This window comes from Aegilops tauschii, chromosome 4, assembly GCF_002575655.3.
Source record: "Aegilops tauschii subsp. strangulata cultivar AL8/78 chromosome 4, Aet v6.0, whole genome shotgun sequence".
Taxonomy (NCBI): domain Eukaryota; kingdom Viridiplantae; phylum Streptophyta; class Magnoliopsida; order Poales; family Poaceae; genus Aegilops; species Aegilops tauschii.
This window is the reverse complement of record NC_053038.3, coordinates 491,199,729-491,214,722: the sequence shown is the minus strand read 5'-3', so window position 1 is coordinate 491,214,722 and position 14,994 is coordinate 491,199,729.

Below are 14,994 nucleotides of genomic sequence, written 5' to 3'. Positions count from 1 at the left end.
GATGACGGCAAGGAAGGCCGAGTTAGATGCACAGTCTTATCGGCTTATGTTGGACCAGAACGCGTCGAATGATGTAATGAGGAGAAGGTACCGATCTCACCTGCCTCCGGTTTACGAAGCCAGGAATCTCTTCATCACGCCAGGAGCAGGAACCAGCAACCAGCCAGTGGTAAACCGGGTCGAAGCACCTGGGACGGGGACGCCGGTTCAGCCGCGCGCAATGGATCTGCCACCTCAGAATAACCCGCCCCAACACGTGCCAACGCCTCCGGGTCATTACTCCAACCCTTTGGATAACATAGTCGCAGCCGCTTCACGATTAGCGGCCCTCCCAGTCGACGGTGAGTCCCCTGTAGCGGTGGAGACGCGACGGGCCAGAGAGCTCCTTCAGACAGCCTTGACTCAGTAGTAGGCTTATTCATACAACCGTGAAAGGATTCATTCTACTCCCCGCCCGAGCCGGAGTTACAACAGACATATGGATGAACCGTCCGTGTCTAGCAGTGCGCGGAATCGTAATCCGCCTCATGGTCATAACCCGACAGTCGGCGGTGGTGATGCTCAGGATGTGGTGGATCGTGCTAGGGCACGACGAGAGGCCGAGTTAGCGGCACAACATGAAGCCCGCCAACTTACTCTCGTTCGTCCAACAACTTCGGTGGAACCAGGAGTCACCTCCAGTTCGTTGGGGGTGCCGTGTCTCGTCCCAGCGCTGCGCAACGTACGACTGCCCAAGGATTTCAAAGGCCCACATAAAGTGCCGAATTACACTGCCGATTTATCCCCCGAGTCATGGGTTGAAAGTTATGAGATGGCGATGGAGATGCTGGATGTGGATGAGGTGGCGTGTGCTAAATACTTCACCATGATGTTGGAAGGAACGGCACACAGTTGGTTGAAAAACTTACCAGCTAACTCTATTGGGTCATGGGCCGAGTTAAGGGCCCGGTTTATTCAGAATTTCAAAGACACGTGCAAGCAGCCCATGTCAATTGTGGATTTGGCTGCCTGTGTCCAGGAGGAAGGAGAATCAACAACCCATTGGGTGCGCCGGGTTTTGGAAATTTTGCATTCATCAGACCGCATGAACGCTGATACAACAGTTTTAACGTTGGAAGGCAATTGCCGGTTTACGCCTCTAAAGTTGAAGTTGGGACGGCTCAAACGCCACTGCAATGACACGGGGACTCTTATGGAAGCCTTGGTGAAGTATGCCGTCTGATAGTACCAAGGACCCTAAATCTGATGATGACAAGACAGGAAAGGGAAAGAAGGGCGGCAGCACCAAAGGGCAGTAGCATAACCCGGCGGGTCATGGAAACATCGGTAAGCGTAAGGTGGATAATGATACGTCTCCAACGTATCTATAATTTTTTATTGTTCCATGCTATGTTATACTCTGTTTTGGACATTATTGGGCTTTATTATACACTTTTATATTATTTTTGGGACTAACCTATTAACCGGAGGCCCAGCTCAGAATTGCTGTTTTTTTTTGCCTATTTTAGAGTTTGCAGAAAAAGAATATCAAACGGAGTCCAAACGGAATGAAACCTTCGGGAACGTGATTTTTGGAACGAACGTGATCCAGAGGACTTGGACCCTACGCCAAGAAAGCAACCAGGAAAGCACGAGGTAGGGGCCACGCCTACCCCCCCAGGCGCGCCCTCCACCCTCGTGGGGCCCACGTTGCTCCACCGACGTACTTCTTCCTCCTATATATACCTACGTACCCCCAAACTACCAGATACGGAGCCAAAAACCTAATTCCACCGCCGCAACCTTTTGTATCTGTGAGATCCCATCTTGGGGCCTTTTGAGCTCCGCCGGAGGGGGCATCGATCACGGAGGGCTTCTACATCAACACCATAGCCTCTCTGATGATGTGTGAGTAGTTTACCTCACACCTTCAGGTCCATAGTTATTAGCTAGATGGCTTCTTCTCTCTTTTTGGATCTCAATACAATGTTCTCCCCCTCTCTCGTGGAGATCTATTCGATGTAACCTTTTTTTGCGGTATGTTTGTTGAGACCGATGAATTGTGGGTTTATGATCAAGTTTATCTATGAACAATATTTGAATCCTCTCTGAATTCTTTTATGTATGATTGGTTATCTTTGCAAGTCTCTTCGAATTATCAGTTTGGTTTGGCCTACTAGATTGATCTTTCTTGCAATGGGAGAAGTGCTTAGCTTTGGGTTCAATCTTGCGGTGTCCTTTCCCAATGACAGTAGGGGCAGCAAGGCACGTATTTTATTGTTTCCATCGAGAATAACAAGATGGGGTTTATATCATATTGCATGAGTTTATCCCTCTACATCGTCATCTTACTTAAAGCGTTACTCTGTTCTTTTGAACTTAATACTCTAGATGCATGCTAGATAGCGGTCGACCATGAAGGGATTGACAACCCCTTTATTGCATTGGTTGCGAGGATTTTATTTGTTTGTGTAGGTGCGAGGGACTCGTGCGTGGCCTCCTACTGGATTGATACCTTGGTTCTCAAAAACTGAGGGAAATACTTACGCTGCTTTACTGCATCACCCTTTCCTCTTCAAGGGAAAACCAACGCAGTGCTCAAGAGGTAGCAAGAAGGATTTCTGGCGCCGTTGCCGGGGAGTCTACGCAAATGTCAACATACCAAGTACCCATCACAAACCCTTATCTCCCGCATTACATTATTTGCCATTTGCCTCCCGTTTTCCTCTCCCCCACTTCACCCTTGCCATTTTATTCGCCCTCTCTTTTCCGTTTGCCTCCCTCTTTCTTTTTGCTCCTCGCACTTTCTGCCCTCATGTCTGAAATTGGGGAAACTATTGTGGATATGGACAATAGTAATAATAATAGTAATAATATGGAAAATTCTGATGCTCCTGCTGAAGAACCCCCTATCTTGCATACAAAAAAATCCTGAATTGGTAGTGGTAATATTATTGGAAAAGGGGTTATTCAGGATTTCTTTACTTGTGCCGGTGATTTGCCTTCTATGGGCAGTTCTATTCTTCATAGAACTAGTAGTCTTGCGGACGCTATTGCCATGCTTGTAGTTGAACTTGAAAGGCAATTTATGCACATGCACCCTTGCAAACAAAGGATTTTCCTAGAATTTTCTAATATTGAGCATTCTTCTGTTAAGCGTGCCGGTACTATTTTTTTGGCTCATGAGTTCAGATTTATAATAAAAGAGGCCAAAGAAATCTTTGCGCATTATGGGGTGGACGCTGGCCATCCTCCGATAGAAACTATCCTATTTGATCAAGAGGAAATAATGCGTTTTCAATTTCTAGACTATGTTGCTTTTAATGAGAACCTTAGAAAAAAGCTTCCTACCAATGTTCTAGTTGACAGAATTTATGAACTTAATAATGATTTTGCTATTCGAAATAACGAGCTAGGATATTCTCTCGAGTATAGGCTCACAAAGTTCTGTCAAAAGAATGCTTATAATGATGAATTGGTTGTGCAATACGAAGGGCCGAAGGAGGAACCTGTACCTCCTAAAGTTGATCTTGGGGACTTTTGTCCCATTAAATTTAGCCCTTTTGATTACTTTTGCTTGCCTCAAAGAAAACTCGCTACTGAACGTAGAGAATATGAAATGAGTTTTAATGATCTATCCTATTATTATGGCAATACCTAGATCTATCCTTGCTTTTATGCCTAGCTAGGGGCGTTAAACGATAGCGCTTGTTGGGAGGCAACCCAATTATATTTTTAGTTTTTTGCTTTTTGCTTCTGTTTAGGATTAAATATTTGATCTAGCCTCTGGTTAGATGTGTTTTTATGTTTTAATTAGTGTTTGTGCCAAGTTTAACCTATGGGATCTTCTTGGATGATAGTTATTTGATCTTGCTGAAAATTCCAGAAACTTTCTGTTCACGAAAATAATTGTTAAAAATCACCAGAAGGTGATAAAATATTGATTCCAATTTCTGATGATCAATAAACAAATTGTATAGGTCTTCCTATTTTGGCTGAATTTTTGGAGTTCCAGAAGTTTGCGTTAGTTACAGATTACTACAGACTGTTCTGTTTTTGACAGATTCTGTTTTTCGTGTGTTGTTTGCTTATTTTGATGAATCTATGGCTAATAAAATAGTTTATAAACCATAGAGAAGTTGGAATACAGTAGGTTTAACACCAATATAAATAAAGAATGAGTTCATTACAGTACCTTGAAGTGGTGTTTTGTTTTCTTTCGCTAACGGAGCTCACGAGATTTTCTATTAAGTTTTGTGTTGTGAAGTTCTCAAGTTTTGGGTGAAAGATTTGATGGATTATGGAACAAGGAGTGGCAAGAGCCTAAGCTTGGGGATGCCCATGGCACCCCAAGATAATCTAAGGACACCTAAAAGCCAAAGCTTGGGGATGCCCCGGAAGGCATCCCCTCTTTCGTCTACTTCCATCGGTAACTTTACTTGGAGCTATATTTTTATTCACCACATGATATGTGTTTTGCTTGGAGCGTCTTGTATTATTTGAGTCTTTGCTTTTTAGTTTACCACAATCATCCTTGCTGTACACACCTTTTGAGAGAGACACACATGATTCGGAAATTGTTAGAATACTCTATGTGCTTCACTTATATCTTTTGAGTTATATAGTTTTGCTCTAGTGCTTCACTTATATCTTTTATAGCATGGTGGTGGATTTGTTTTATAGAAACTATTGATCTCTCATGCTTCAGTTATATTATTTTGAGAGTCTTAAAACAGCATGGCAATTTGCTTTAATTATAATATCATGAGAAATTTGATACTAGATAATTGTTTTGAGATATAAAGGTGGTAATATCATAGTTGTGCTAGTTGAGTAACTGTGGAATTGAAAAATACTTGTGTTGGAGTTTGTGATTCCCGTAGCATGCACGTATGGTGAACCGTTATGTAACGAAGTCGGAGCATGAGGTATTTATTGATTGTCATCCTTTGTGTGGCGGTCGGGATCGCGCGATGGTTAACTCCTACCAACCCTTCCCCTAGGAGCATGCGTAGTAGTACTTTGCTTCGAGGGCTAATAAATTTTTCCAATAAGTATATGAGTTCTTTATGACTAATGTGAGTCCATGGATTATACGCACACTTACCTTTCCGCAATTTTCTAGCCTCTTCGGTACCGTGCATTGCCCTTTCTCACCTTAAGAGTTGGTGCAAACTTCGGCGGTGCATCCAAACCCCGTCATATGATACGCTCTATCACACATAAACCTCCTTATATCTTCCTCAAAACATCCACCATACTTACCTATTATGGCATTTCCATAGCCATTTCGAGATATATTGCCATGCAACTTTCCATCGTTTCGTTTATCATGACACGCTCCATCATTGTCATATTGCCTTGCATGATCATGTAGTTGACATTGTATTTGTGGCAAAGCCACCATTCATAATTCTTTCATACATGTTGCTCTTAATTCATTGCATATCCCGGTACACCGCCGGTGGCATTCACAGAGAGTCATATTTTGTTCTAAGTATTGAGTTGTAAGTAAATAAAAGTGTGATGATCATCATTATTAGAGCATTGTCCCAAGTGAGGAAAGGATGATGGAGACTATGATTCCCCCACAAGTCGGGATGAGACTCCGGACTAAAAAAAGAGGCCATAAAAAAGAGAAAAGACCCAAAAAATGAGAGAAAAAGAGAGAAGGGACAATGTTACTATCCTTTTACCACACTTGTGCTTCAAAGTAGCACCGTGATCTTCATGATAGAGAGTCTCTCATTTTGTCGCTTTCATATACAAGTGGGAAATTTCATTATAGAACTTGGCTTGTATATTCCAATGATGGGCTTCCTCAAAATGCCCGAGGTCTTCGTGAGCAAGCAAGTTGGATGCACACCCACTTAGTTTCTTTTGTTTGAGCTTGCATACACTTATAGCTCTAGTGCATCCGTTGCATGGCAATCCCTACTCCTTGCATTGACATCAATTGATGGGCATCTCCATAGCCCGTTGATTAGCCTCGTTGATGTGAGACTTTATCCTTTTTGTCCTCCCACATAACCCCTACCATTATACCTTATTCCACCATAGTGCTATATCCATGGCTTGCGCTCATGTATTGCGTAAGAGTTGAAAAGGCTGAAGCGCGTTAAAAAGTATGAACCAATTGCTTGGCTAAAACCGGGGTTGTACATGATACAAATATTTTGTGTGGGGAAGATGGAGCATAGCCAGACTATATGATTTTGTAGGGATAACTTGCTTTGGCTATGTTATTTTGATAAGACATAATTGCTTGGTTAGCATGCTTGAAGTATTATTGTTTTTATGTCAATATTAAACTTTTATCTTGAATCATATTAAATCTGAACATTCGTGCCACAATAAGAAGAATTACATTGAGATTATGCTAAGTAGCATTCCACATCAAAAATTCTGTTTTTATCATTTACCTACTCGAGGACGAGCAGGAATTAACCTTGGGGATGCTTGATACGTCTCCAACGTATCTATAATTTTTTACTGTTCCATGCTATATTATATTCTATTTTGGACATTATTGGGCTTTATTATACACTTTTATATTATTTTTGGGACTAACCTATTAACCGGAGGCCCAGCCCAGAATTGCTGTTTTTTTGCCTATTTCAGAGTTTCGGAGAAAAAGAATATCAAATGGAGTCCAAACGGAATGAAACCTTCGGGAACGTGATTTTTGGAACGAACGTGATCCAGAGGACTTGGACCCTACACCAAGAAAGCAACCAGGAAGGCACGAGGTAGGGGGTGCGCCTACCCCCCAGGCGCGCCCTCCACCCTCGTGGGGCCCATGTTGCTCCACCGACGTTCTTCGTCCTCCTATATATACCTACGTACCCCCAAACTACCAGATACGGAGCCAAAAACCTAATGCCACCGCCGCAACCTTCTGTACCCGTGAGATCCCATCTTGGGGCCTTTTCCGGAGCTCCGCCGGAGGGGGCATCGATCACGGAGGGCTTCTACATCAACACCATAGCCTCTCCGATGATGTGTGAGTAGTTTACCTCAGACCTTCGGGTCCATAGTTATTAGCTAGATGGCTTCTTCTCTCTTTTTGGATCTCAATACAATGTTCTCCCCCTCTCTCGTGGAGATCTATTCGATGTAACCTTCTTTTGCGTGTGTTTGTTGAGACCGATGAATTGTGGGTTTATGATCAAGTTTATCTATGAACAATATTTGAATCTTCTCTGAATTCTTTTATGTATAATTGGTTATCTTTGCAAGTCTCTTCGAATTATCAGTTTGGTTTGGCCTACTAGATTGATCTTTCTTGCAATGGGAGAAGTGCTTAGCTTTGGGTTCAATCTCGTGGTGTCCTTTCCCAGTGACAGTAGGGGCGGCAAGGCACGTATTGTATTGTATTGTTGCCATCGAGGGTAACAAGATGGGGTTTATATCATATTGCATGAGTTTATCCCTCTACATCATGTCGTCTTACTTAAAGCGTTACTCTGTTCTTTTGAACTTAATACTCTAGATGCATGCTGGATAGCGGTCGATGTGTGGAGTAATAGTAGTAGATACAGGCAGGAGTCGGTCTACTTGTCTCGGACGTGATGCCTATATACATGATCATACCTAGATATTCTCATAACTATGCTCAATTCTGTCAATTGCTCAATAGTAATTTGTTTACCCACCGTAATACTTATGCTCTCGAGAGAAGCCACTAGTGAAACCTATGGCCCCCGGGTCTATTTTCCATCATATTAATCTTCCAACACTTAGTTATTTTTATTGCCTTTTATTTTACTTTGCATCTTTGTCATGAAAATACCAAAAATATTATCTTATCATATCTATCAGATCTCACTTTCGTAAGTGACCGTGAAGGGATTGACAACCCCTTTATTGCGTTGGTTGCGAGGATTTTATTTGTTTGTGTAGGTTCGAGGGACTCGTGCGTGGCCTCCTACTGGATTGATACCTTGGTTCTCAAAAACTGAGGGAAATACTTACGCTGCTTTACTGCATCACCCTTTCCTCTTCAAGGGAAAACTAACACAGTGCTCAAGAGGTAGTAGATAACAGTTCAGATTTTGTGGCTAACACCAATGCGCAGGGTAATGGTCAGCATCGTAAGGGTAAACCACCCCCGCGTGTAGGAGAACCAAGTCCCAATCCGGAGCGCCTGTCTTACCTGTTGAACCAGCCCTGCCCAAAGCACGGATCGCGGGACAAGCCGGCCACGCACCTCTGGAAGGATTGTTATATTATGCGGGAGTTCAAAAATTCAGATTTTTTCCGGAATGATCATGGACCGGCCGGCGGTTCAGGCCCCGGATCTCATGGGCCAGGTTATGGTGGAAACAGTTCCGGTTCAGGATTTCACGGTAATCAAAGCGGACATGGCAATCAAGGCAACCAAGGTGGTTATAATCACCAAGGGAATCAACAGCAGCAGCAGCAGCAGTCGGGTTACCAGAGCAACCCGAAGCAGTTGAACTGTGGGCAGTACCATGTCTTCACCACTTGCCTGTGTAAACGCGATCAGAAGCTTCATAAAAGGGCAGTGAACTCCATTGAACCGGCGGTGCCCCGTTACTTACGCTGGTCTGAACAACCCATTGTGTGGAGTCGAGAGGATCATCCACCTCGGGTTGATAATCCGGGTCATCTGGCATTGGTGGTGGCACCTCAGCTTCGAGGTTATAAGTTCACCAAGGTACCCATGGATGGAGGGAGTAGTATCAATATCCTTTATTATGAAACCTTCCATCGCATGGGGTTAACAGATAAAAATCTTAAACCGTCCAACACCGTTTTCCATGGTGTGGTGCCTGGTAAATCGGCGTATCCGGTGGGTAAGATAGCTCTAGAGGTTGCTTTTGGTGATGAGTATGATTCAAGATCAGAGACATTGACTTTTGAAGTGGTGAAAATCAAGAGCCTGTATCATGCCCTGTTTGGACGGCCGGCTTATGCTAAGTTCATGGCAAGGCCCTGTTATGTCTATCTGCAGCTCAAGATGCCGGGCCATAAGGGGACTATCACAGTGCATGGGAGCTGCAAGATCGCTTTGGAATGTGAAGAAGGTGATGCGGCATATGCTGAGTCGGTTTGCGCAACAGAGGAGTTGAAGTTAAACAAGGACAATGTTGATCCGGCGGATATGACTTCTTTGAAAAAACCCACTACAGAGCATGATCCGGCCTTGAAGTTTAAATCGGCTGATGAGACTAAGCTGGTTGATTTTGTTCCTGGCGATTCATCCAAGCAGTTTAGCATCAGCGCTAAGTTGGATCCGAAATAGGATAGCGCGCTCATCGAGTTCATCCGTGAGAACCGGGACATCTTTGCGTGGAAGCCTTCTGACATGCCAGGTGTACCAAGGGAACTCGCTGAGCACACACTTAATGTTGATCCGAAGTTTAAACCGGTCAAGCAGTTTCTTTGCCGGTTCAATGAAGAAAGACACAAGGCTATTGGTGAGGAGGTAGCCAGGCTCTTGGCGGCTGGGTTTATCATTGAAGTATTTCATCCTGAGTGGTTGGCTAATCCGGTGCTGGTACTTAAGAAAAACGGCACTTGGCGTATGTTTGTGGACTACACAGATTTAAACAAGGCTTGTCCAGCGGATCCTTTTGCCCTCCCTCGTATTGATCAAATCATTGATGCTACGGCGGGTTGCGAGCGTTTGAGTTTTCTGGATGCTTATTCCGGTTACCATCAGATCAAAATGGCAGTTAAGGACCAGGAGAAGACAACTTTCATAACTCCCTTTGGAGCCTTCTGCTATGTATCTATGCCTTTTGGGCTCAAGAGTGCCCAGGCGACTTATCAGCGCTGTGTGCAGAATTGTCTTCATAATCAGATCCGTCGCAATGTTCATGCCTATGTGGATGATATTGTGGTGAAATCCAGAAAGGAGGAGAAATTGATTGATGACTTGAAGGAGACCTTTGATAACCTCCGGGTTTATAAAATGATGCTTAATCCGGCCAAGTGTGTCTTTGGTATACCGGCAGGCAAGCTCTTGGGCTTTCTGGTGTCGAACAGGGGCATTGAAGCTAATCCGGAGAAAATCAAGGCTATAACTTCTTTGGCTAAACCGAAGTGTATCAATGATGTTCAACTCCTGGCAGGCCGGATTGCCGCCTTGAGCCGGTTTATCAGTCGCCTTCGTGAGAAGGCCATCCCTTTATATCAGATGTTGAAGAAGACGGATGACTTCGTCTGGAGTGACACCGCCAATGAAGCATTGAAGACTTAAAACGGCAGCTGGCTAATCCGCCGGTCCTTGCCGCTCTTTGATAAAGAGCCATTGTTGTTATATGTGGCTGCTAACGCCCGGGCTGTTAGCGTGGCTATTGTGGTGGAGCGCAAGGAGGCCGGAAAGGAGTATCCGGTTCAACGGCCGGTTTATTGTATCAGTGAGGTACTTATTGAGTCCAAGCAAAGGTACCCGCATTGGTAGAAGCTGGTGTATGGAGTTTTTATGCCGAGCCGGAAGCTTAAGCAATATTTCCAGGGTCATCCCATCACTGTGGTCAGCTCTGCTCCTTTGGGGGATATAATCCAGAACAGGGAAGCAACTGGCCGGATTGCCAAGTTGGCTATTGAGCTTGGGCCTCACGGTTAAACTATGTGCCCCGGACGGCGATCAAATCTCAGGCACTTGTGGATTTCATCAATGACTGGACAGAATTACAGGCGCAGAAGAGAAGCCGGATCATACTTATTGGACTATTCATTTTGATGGGTCCAGGAAATTGGAGGGCTCGGGGGCTGGAGTCGTATTAACTTCCCCACGAGGTGATAAGTTTTGTTACGTTCTCCGTTTAATGTTCCCTTGTACTAACAATGCAGCTGAGTACGAAGCTCTACTCCATGGTCTTCGAATGGCTAAGGAGATGAATTTGAGCCGGGTTAAGTGCTTCGGTGACTCGGACCTGGTGGCTCAACAAGTGTCTGGCACTTGGGATTCCAAGGATCCTCTCATGGCAGCGTATCCTCGAGAGGTGGATATTATTGCAGGTCACTTCAAAGGCTATCAGGTTGATCATGTGGACCGGCGGAAGAACGAAGCGGCGGACGCTTTAAGTCGCTTGGGTTCCCAACGTAAACCGGTTCCACCCAACGTCTTTCTGGATGTGCTACATAATCCGTCAGTCAAGCTCCCCACAGAGGAAGATTTGGATGTTCCTGATCCAGAGGCTCAGTTGGTGGCGGCTATTCATGTCATCCCAGACTAGACGGTCCCATATTTGGCGTATATGAACCGGGGCGAGTTACCGGAGGATGAAACCTTGGCCCGGCAGATAATCCGGCGGTCCAAGTCCATGACTATTGTCAATGACGAGTTACATCATTGCAGCGTAACAGGGGCGTTTCAGTGTTGCTTGTCTCCTGAAGAAGGCCGTGAGATTTTGCGTGAGATCCACGAAGGAGATTGTGGTCACCACACCGGTTCAAAATCCCTGGTAGCTAAAGCCTTTCGTCATGGCTTCTATTGGCTGACAGCTCATGCTGATGCAAAAGACTTGGTGAAAAAGTGTGACGGTTGTCAGAAATTTTCATGCCGAGCTCATGTTCCGGCCCAGGAGTTGAGGATGATTCCAATCACTTGGCCGTTTGCAACTTGGAGGCTGGATATGGTTGGGCCCTTTAAGAGATCCAAGGACAAGAAGACCCACCTTTTGGTGGCAGTTGATAAGTTCACTAAGTGGGTGGAGGCAGAGCCAGTCAGTAAGTGTGATGCAGCTACGGCGGTTCAATTCATCAAGAAAGTGATTTTCCGGTTCGGCTTTCCACACAGTATTATAACTGATAATGGTACCAATCTGTCCAAAGGTGCTATGAAGGAGTTCTATCAACGTGAGCACATCCGGCTTGACGTATCATCAGTGGCTCGCGCCCAGTCTAATGGTCAAGCGGAGAGGGCTAATCAAGAGATCTTGACAGGCATCAAGCCCCGGCTTATGGTTCCTTTGCAACGGACGCTGCTACCTCTTGAGCACTATGTTGGTTTTCCCTTGAAGAGGAAAGGGTGATGCAACAAAGTAGCGTAAGTATTTCCCTCAGTTTTTGAGAACCAAGTTATCAATCCAGTAGGAGGCTACGCGCGAGTCCCTCGCACCTACACAAACAAATAAATCCTTGCAACCAACGCGATAAGGGGTTTTCAATCCCTACACGGTCACTTACGAGAGTTAGATCTGATAGATATGATAAGATAATATTTTTGGTATTTTTATGATAAAGATGCAAAGTAAAATAAAAGCAACGGAAATAACTAAGTGTTGAAAGATTAATATGATGGAAAATAGACCCGGGGGCCATAGGTTTCACTAGTGGCTTCTCTCAAGAGCATAAGTATTTTACGGTGGGTGAACAAATTACTGTTGAGAAATTGACAGAATTGAGCATAGTTATGAGAATATCTAGGTATGATCATGTATATAGGCATCACGCCCGAGACAAGTAGACCGACTCCTGCCTGCATCTACTACTATTACTCCACACATCGACCGCTATCCAGCATGCATCTAGAGTATTAAGTTCATAAGAACAAAGTAACGCCTTAAGCAAGATGACATGATGTAGAGGGATAAATTCATGCGATATGATAAAACCCCCATCTTATTATCCTCGATGGCAACAATACAATACGTGCCTTGCTGCCCCTACTGTCACTGGGAAAGGACACCGCAAGATTGAACTCAAAGCTAAGCACTTCTGCCATTGCAAGAAAGATCAATCTAGTAGGCCAAACCAAACTGATAATTCGAAGAGACTTGCAAAGATAACCAATCATACATAAAAGAATTCAGAAGATTCAAATATTGTTCATAGATAAACTTGATCATAAACCCACAATTCATCGGTCTCAACAAACACACCGCAAAAGAAGATTACATCGAATAGATCTCCACGAGAGAGGGGGAGAACATTGTATTGAGATCCAAAAAGAGAGAAGAAGCCATCTAGCTAATAACTATGGACCCGAATGTCTGAGGTAAACTACTCACACTTCATCGGAGAGGCTATGGTGTTGATGTAGAAGCCCTCCATGATTGATGCCCCCTCCGACGGAGCTCCGGAACAGGCCCCAAGATGGGATCTCGTGGGTACAGAAGGTTGCGGCGGTGGAATTAGGTTTTTGGCTCCGTATCTGATCGTTTGGGGGTACGTAGGTATATATAGGAGGAAGGAGTACGTCGGTGGAGCAACATGGGGCCCACGAGGGTGGAGGGCGCACCCCCTACCTCGTGGCTTCCTGCTTGATCTCTTGACGTAGGGTCCAAGTCTCCTGGATCATGTTCGTTCCGAAAATCACGTTCCCGAAGGTTTCATTATGTTTGGACTCCGTTTGATATTCTTTTTCTCCGAAACTCTGAAATAGGCAAAAAACAGCAACTCTGGGCTGGGCCTCCGGTTAATAGATTAGTCCCAAAAATAATATAAAAGTGAATAATAAAGCCCAATAATGTCCAAAACAGAAGATAATATAGCATGGAGCAATCAAAAATCATAGATACGTTGGAGACGTATCAAGCATCCCCAAGCTTAATTCCTGCTCGTCCTTGAGTAGGTAAATGGTAAAAACAGAATTATCGATGCGGAATGCTACTTGGCATAATTTCAATGTAATTCTTCTTATTGTGGCATGAATGTTCAGATTTGATATGATTCAAGATAAAAGTTTAATGTTGACATAAAAACAATAATATTTCAAGCATACTAACTAAGCAATTATGTCTTATCAAAATAACATAGCCAAAGCAAGTTATCCCTACAAAATCATATAGTCTGGCTATGCTCCATCTTCCCCACACAAAATATTTGTATCATGTACAACCCCGGTTTTAGCCAAGCAATTGGTTCATACTTTTTAACGCGCTTCAGCCTTTTCAACTCTTACGCAATACATGAGCGCAAGCCATGGATATAGCACTATGGTGGAATAAGGTATAATGGTAGGGGTTATGTGGGAGGACAAAAAGGATAAAGTCTCACATCAACGAGGCTAATCAACGGGCTATGGAGATGCCCATCAATTGATGTCAATGCAAGGAGTAGGGATTGCCATGCAACGGATGCACTAGAGCTATAAGTGTATGCAAGCTCAAACAAAAGAAACTAAGTGGGTGTGCATCCAACTTGCTTTCTCACGAAGACCTCGGGCATTTTGAGGAAGCCCATCATTGGAATATACAAGCCAAGTTCTATAATGAAATTTCCCACTAGTATATGAAAGCGACAAAATGAGAGACTCTCTATCATGAAGATCACGGTGCTACTTTGAAGCACAAGTGTGGTAAAAGGATAGTAACATTGTCCCTTCACTCTTTTTCTCTCATTTTTTTTATTTTTTATTTGGGCCTTTTTTTATGGCCTCTTTTTTTTATTTAGTCCGGAGTCTTATCCCGGCTTGTGGGGGAATCATAGTCTCCAGCATCCTTTCCTCACTTGGGACAATGCTCTAATAATGATGATCATCACACTTTTATTTACTTACAACTCATGAATTACAACTCAATACTTAGAACAAAGTATGACTCTATATGAATGCCTCCGGCGGTGTACCGGGATATGCAATGAATCAAGAGCGACATGTATGAAAGAATTATGAACGGTGGCTTTGCCACAAATACAATGTCAATTACATGATCATGCAAAGCAATATGACAATGAAGGAGTATGCCATGATAAATGAAACGGTGGAAAGTTGCATGGCAATATATCTCGGAATGGCTATGGAAATGCCATGATAGGTAGGTATGGTGGCTGTTTTGAGGAAGATATAAGGAGGTTTATGTGTGATATAGCGTATCATATCACGGGGTTTGGATGCACCGGCGAAGTTTGCACCAACTCTCAAGGTGAGAAAGGGCAATGCGCGGTACCGAAGAGGCTAGAAAATTGCGGAAAGGTAAGTGTGCGTATAATCCATGGGCACACATTAGTCATAAAGAACTCATATACTTATTGCAAAAATTTATTAGCCCTCGAAGCAAAGTACTACTACGCATGCTCCTAGGGGAAGGGTTGGTAGGA